General features: G+C 41.5%; 1 pseudogene; it reads left to right on the top strand.

The window, feature by feature from the left end:
• The first annotated feature begins 4031 nt into the window (after nt 1-4031).
• LOC134967205 (5S ribosomal RNA) lies at nt 4032-4151 on the top strand (annotated as a pseudogene).
• The last annotated feature ends 2158 nt before the right edge of the window (nt 4152-6309 follow it).

The raw sequence follows: 6309 nt of genomic DNA, 5'->3' as shown, positions 1-6309 counted from the left end.
GTGGGGCTACCGGCTGGTGTACTTGTTTCCTACCATTCCTCTGATCTCAAAAATTCTCAGAAGAATAAAAAGGGAAAGAGTTCAAGCAATTCTCATTGCTCCAGACTGGCCGCGAAAGGCCTGGTACGCGGATCTTCTCAAGATGCTTATCGAAGATCCGTGGCCTCTGCCTCTTTGAGAAGATCTTCTGCAACAGGGCCCGTTCGTCTATCAAGACTTACCACGGCTACGTTTTACAACATGGAAGTTGAACGGCTGATTCTAGCCAGGAGAGGGATTCCTTACAAGGTTATCCCGACTATGATCCAAGCCAGGAAGGGGGTAACGTCAAAACATTACTATTGTATCTGGAAGAAATATGTCTCTTGGTGTGAGAGCAGACAATATTCTATGGTGGAATTTCATCTAGGACGTTTCCTGCTTTTTCTGCAGTCGGGAGTTTATTGTTGTCCTACGCCTAGGCTCCATCAAAGTTCAGATTTCAGCCTTGTCTATTTTCTTTCAGAAACAATTGGCTTCTCTCCCTGAGGTCCAGACGTTCTTGAAAGGTGTTCTTCATATCCAACCTCCCTTTGTGCCTCACACGGCACCTTGGGATCTCAATTTGGTTCTGAAATTCCTCCAATCAGACTGGTTTGTACCGTTACATGAGGTAGACGTAAAATATCTTACATGGAAGACCGTCACGCTATTGGCCTTGGCTTCGGCAAGGCACGTATCGGAGCTGGGGGCGTTGTCTCACAAGACATTTGGCATTTGGTATGTATTGTAAATTCTATTATTTATTGTCTTTGTAAAATTGTCATTGTACATCTTCTTAGTTTTTTTTTTTTTTGCCATCCAGATTCTGTACCCCTGAAGAAGTCCCTCGGGACAAAATGCGTTGGGTTCATTTTATATTCTACCACTGTATCGCATTATGAATATACGTCATCAAAGGAATATACGTTTTTTTTCAATACAATCTGGTTCAATTCTAAATACTTCCCTGTCAAACTGATGGGATTTATGTATCATTGTTCTTTTTAACACTTACTGTGAATACATTTTATATATGCAAGAGTAAGACTTTCTAAATGTATCTAATTATCAGGATGTGGATGGTTTAAATTTGGATTACTATTATTAGCACCCTCTGATCAGATTATTAGGTGCTATTTTCAAATCTCGGCTAACAGGGGGTTAATCTTGAGGTGCTGCTCTAGTTTCATCCTAGCCCATCTGGGTACCTTCCATTTATATATATATATATATATATATATAAAACACTCACTTCTCCAGCGATGCAGAAAAAGTAGACAAGCCAGCACTCACGCTCCATCTACCTCTGGCCAAAACTTTACATCTTTACCGAGATCCTCCAGGAATAGAAGACCACCGAAAAACCCGCTGTACCCACCCGTCGAGGTGGGAGAAAAAGAAAAGAAAAGACAACAAAAATACAATTAGAAATGGTAGTCTTCAATCTGTCCCAGCATTCCCTAACACCTGATGAACTGTCCATTCTGAACAAAGGCCTATCCTTTGTTCCCACAGTAACACAGGATGAATTTAAATGGCATGTGGATCTTTACAAATTTTGCAGGCAACTTCGGCTTAAAGATTTTTTTGCAGGAACTAACCTCGATTTAGGATCAACATCCTCAACCAACCAGCCAAGTTTACCAAAAAAGCCAAGCCTATTTGACCCACCATCACAAAACCCTTCTTTAAACACTTTTATGAGGGTTCTCAAAAGGGATACCATTCCATACATCGCCAACCAAAGAATTAACCATCATAACATCACATTGGGAGAGAGAAAAGCCATTGACTCATTGCGCAACGACACCCAGTTAATCATCAGAGCTGTGGACAAAGGCTGAGGAATCGTACTTCTTGATTACCACTACTACATATGGGAGGCCAACAGCCAGCTCTCGGATACCATGTGTTATCAGAAACTCACGATCCAACAGGAGTGTACAAAACAGAGATTGACATTATTATACAAATGGGACTCAACTATGGCTATATCAATCAAAGCACAGCTGAATTTTTGACCACCACACATCCCAAAATTCTATTTTTGTATACACTTCCAAAAATACACAAACCACTAACTCAACTTCCTGGACGACCTATTATCTCGGCCAGAGAGTCCCTGTGTCAGCCCCTTTCCCAATTGGTCGACTTTTATCTACAACCACTGGTTAGGAGAACATCCAGCTATATAGAGGACACCTCTGACTTTCTGAGGAAATTAGAAGGAGTGCAGAGTGTGACAGAGGATACATTGCTTGTCACTTTGGACGTTTCCAGTCTCTACACCAACATCCCCCATATACAGGGTATTGAATCATGCAGAGATCTTCTCAACAACAGCGATGCATATTTTGGACCGCCAGTCTCCTTTCTTATGTTACTCATTGACGTCATCCTCAACAAAAATTATTTTCTTTTTGAAAATTGTTTCTACTTGCAGAAACAAGGGACTGCCATGGGTTCCAACATGGCGCCCTCTTATGCTAACATTTTTATGGCAGCATATGAGCAGGTGCACATCATTGGTAATTCATGTTTTTGTCACTTTTTAGCATTTTATGTACGATACATCGATGATTTATTTTTTATTTGGCAAGTCAGTGAAGAACATCTTTTGGAATTCATCAATGAACTCAATGCCCTCCCTGGAACCATCAGATTCAGTTTGACCTTCAGTAAAACACAAATAAATTTTTTGGATGTGACCATCACAAAGGGAAATAATACATTGCTAACTTCAATCTACAGTAAGGACTCTGACCGTAACACTCTTTTATTGCACTCCAGTTTTCATCCAGCGCCTTTGAAAAAGGGCTTGCCATTCCCTCAACTGCTGAGGGTGATACGCATCACCTCTAATCCAAAGGAATTATCAGGAGCTTTGGAATCTATGTGCCAGAGATTCTTGGACAGAGGATACTCCAAGAATGAAATCAATAATGCTTTATGCTACATGTGAAAACTGATCCTACCAATAAAGATCGGGATAGGCTCAATTTTTCCAGTATGTTCACCACGGCATCAGCCTTTATACGTAACCGCATCAGGGAACATTGGCATTTGATCTCCAGTGATCCGACATTGAAAAAAGACTTATCTCTAATACCAAGATTTGCTTATAGACGAGGACCTAATCTCAAGGACCTTTTGGTCAAGACAGACTTTTCACAGCGGAAACCTAGACAGATGTCCAATTGGCTTACCACCAAACCGGGAGTATTTAAGTGTACAGGATGTTCGAATTGCTCTTTTCTGATAATAGGCAATCGCTTCAAAAATCCCACTGATGGGAGTGAATATTCCATCAAATATAGGCTGGACTGTAACAGTAGATTTGTTATTTACATTTTGAGATGCCCATGCAACCATCTGTATGTCAGCAAGACTAGTAGAATGATGAAAGAACGGCTCAGCCAACACCGCTCATCTATCAAGAAGTGCCTAATTGCCACAGACACCTCAAAAGACTTTACTAACTTACCGGTCACAAGACACTTCAAGGATGCACATCATACTGTTAACCAGCTCAAATGTTGTATCATTGATCACATACCGCCCCTACAACGTGGGGGTGATCGGGACAGAATTTTGCTACAACGAGAACTACAATGGATACACAGACTTAATTGCCTTACTCCGATTGGCCTCAATGAAGATTTTCGTTTAGGTTGTTTCCTGTGACATATTATAGTGACTTTTTGTGGGACTCTGCATTCCGCTGTTTGGTTTAATTTTCTTAGACACCACCATTGATGTTATTTGCATGCTATGTGCTGTCAGACACCGCCGTGTGTCTTTATATATCTAGAGACTCGATCCTGACAGGTCCCCACTTCACTAGCAGTGACACCTTTCCTTTCATCCTTGCTTTCAACATCCACCATGCAGACCCTCTCTTGCTCACTATGTGCAGCTTATTGTCCATCTTTGGTGTTGTATTTAGCAATATCAGATTCCAGCTGCCTATATGGGATTCCCCAGTAGACAACACATGTTGGTCTAGTGATATTTACAGCCATACCACATTGGCAAACGTCCAATTCTGGCTGATCTTGGAAACTAAGCAGTGTTGGGCCCAGTCAGTACCAGTATCGGTGATGATCTGGGAATACTGGGTGCTGTACATCACTCACTTAATACCACAAGGCAGCGGACATTGTGCATACTGTGGGTTTTCTCCCCAATAGGGCAGATTGGATTCTTTTTGCACATATATTCTTATTTATATTGATTGCCGTAACAAGTGGGTATTGCTTTGCAGTTTTGAGGGTTGTCCTTGCGTCACCTGCTATTATTTCTATTAGACCTGTCATTCCTTCCTGATTTTTGCACCCTGCACTTTCTAGCCAGCACTTTCAGGGAACCCTGCTCTGCTGAGCTTCAGCACTATTCCTTTTACTTTTTTAAACACATCACTTCATTTCATTCACTTCTGTTTTGATATACAGCGTCCTTGTAATTCCCCTCACTATCAGCATGCCATTTACTAGTCAGGCTGCTGAGACCACTCGCCGCACGTTTTGCCGCGCTCCGGAGCCGTTGCTATGCATGACACCGGGTTTGTTTAGCTTAGATACCAGTGTCATCGAGTGGGAGGAGTCAGCAGGGGATGCACTATACATGCCCGGACTTGTCTCAGCCCACGTCCTGATGCTGCTGGGTTGATTTTGGTGCCATTTGAGGCTTATATTTCATGTTCTGACAACAGTGCGGTTAGCCCCTGAGGTAGACCAGTCGGTTGAAACAGCTGTCGGGCTGTGTTTGCTGTACTTCACCATGCCGTTTGGTTAAGGAATAAATCCTGCTTTTCTTTCATCTACACGTGAGTGCTGGCTTGTCTACCTTTTCTGCATCGCTGGAGAAGTGAGTGTTTTATTTATATATATATATATATATATATATATAAACACAGAGAAGAGTACTTGATACTTTTCTTGTATTCTGCAGTGACTCCACTACTTGCAATTGTCTTTCCAAACTAAAAAGTAAAAAAAAACAAAATCCCACCAAACCCCAATTTCAAATGAAAGTGTGTACATAATCAATCTTACTGAAATGTAGTTCAATTGTGTATCCCATTGAGCAGTCCAGGTACACGAGTATAGTTCTGGTCTTCAAGTCTTTCCTAGATGTATTTTTGAAATGTCTGCTCTCTTCTGCCATAGGCCCACACATACTGTATCGCCTGCTACATGCTTCACAATGTCAACTATTATTAAAAGAGAAGATAATTCCATCCACTATTATTTACCAATTTGCAGGGTCACGAAGTGCAGAAAAATAAATGATCGTTCTCCTGACCGGTACTAACAAGCTCTGGGATTCTACGTAGAGCGAGCAGGCTAGGCACATCATTGACTCAATACCCACTCCCACTGGAGAAGATCAGTTGCACCTCAGTAAATGTGGCCCTAACAAGCTGGCTACTTGCCCTTGCTGTTGGTGGTTGGAGGGGAGGGATAGTTTAGTAAAGCTTTGCTCTCTTTGATAGCGGCATTGTTCAGCATTCAGTAATGGTCTGGATCCAGGGAACTGATTTCCTTTTTCTCCCTCTGTTTTTTGATCTTGGCCTCCTAATCTGAAATGTGCGGGGGTCATCTTCCATGCAAGACTCCTACTCTTTCTCTTGTTTGTTTGATCTCTGATGGCTAGTTTTCTAAGTGGTGTCCTTTGAGGAGGATACCATATCGCTCTAGAATAATTGGGATGGAAATGTATACATTTAAACAGATAAAGTAGCCTGGTTCATCTACTAGATAGCAGTTCTACAGACATGCTTATTTACCCTTGTTGTTGCTAATCAGTGCTAAAAAGCCAGCTATATCAGCTTTGCACACCACGTATATACCCCCTCCTGTAATCTGCCCATGTGGCAGTAGGAGTGCCTCTTGTCAACGCTAAGAAGAAGTGTTAAGTACTGAATGTGGGAAACCATCTTCCCATTACTACCCACTAAACACATCGCATCATCCTACAATTAAGAGGCAATCAAATACTTTTCCTGCTGGTAATTGGACAGCGGAGGTCTGGGATCTTTACATTATTGCATCTTGACATTTCAGGAGCCATCAGAGTGCAGAATATTCGTCTATAATGACAGCGCAGTATCCTCTTTTTATTTTTAAATGTGCAAAGTTTCATCTGTATCACAGACTATGTTAAATGTTCCTGTCATTTATCTGATTCAGTAGTTTGTTATAAGTTGTGCTTTATACTTGTTACAGCCATGTTAACTCTTTAATGAATGTGTTCCTTACAATCCTTCATACTGTTGGTGACTTCAGT

The sequence above is a fragment of the Pseudophryne corroboree genome, chromosome 10, assembly GCF_028390025.1.
Source record: "Pseudophryne corroboree isolate aPseCor3 chromosome 10, aPseCor3.hap2, whole genome shotgun sequence".
In the NCBI taxonomy this organism is placed as follows: Eukaryota; Metazoa; Chordata; class Amphibia; order Anura; family Myobatrachidae; genus Pseudophryne; species Pseudophryne corroboree.
This window is presented reverse-complemented; position numbering and strand designations above follow the sequence as displayed.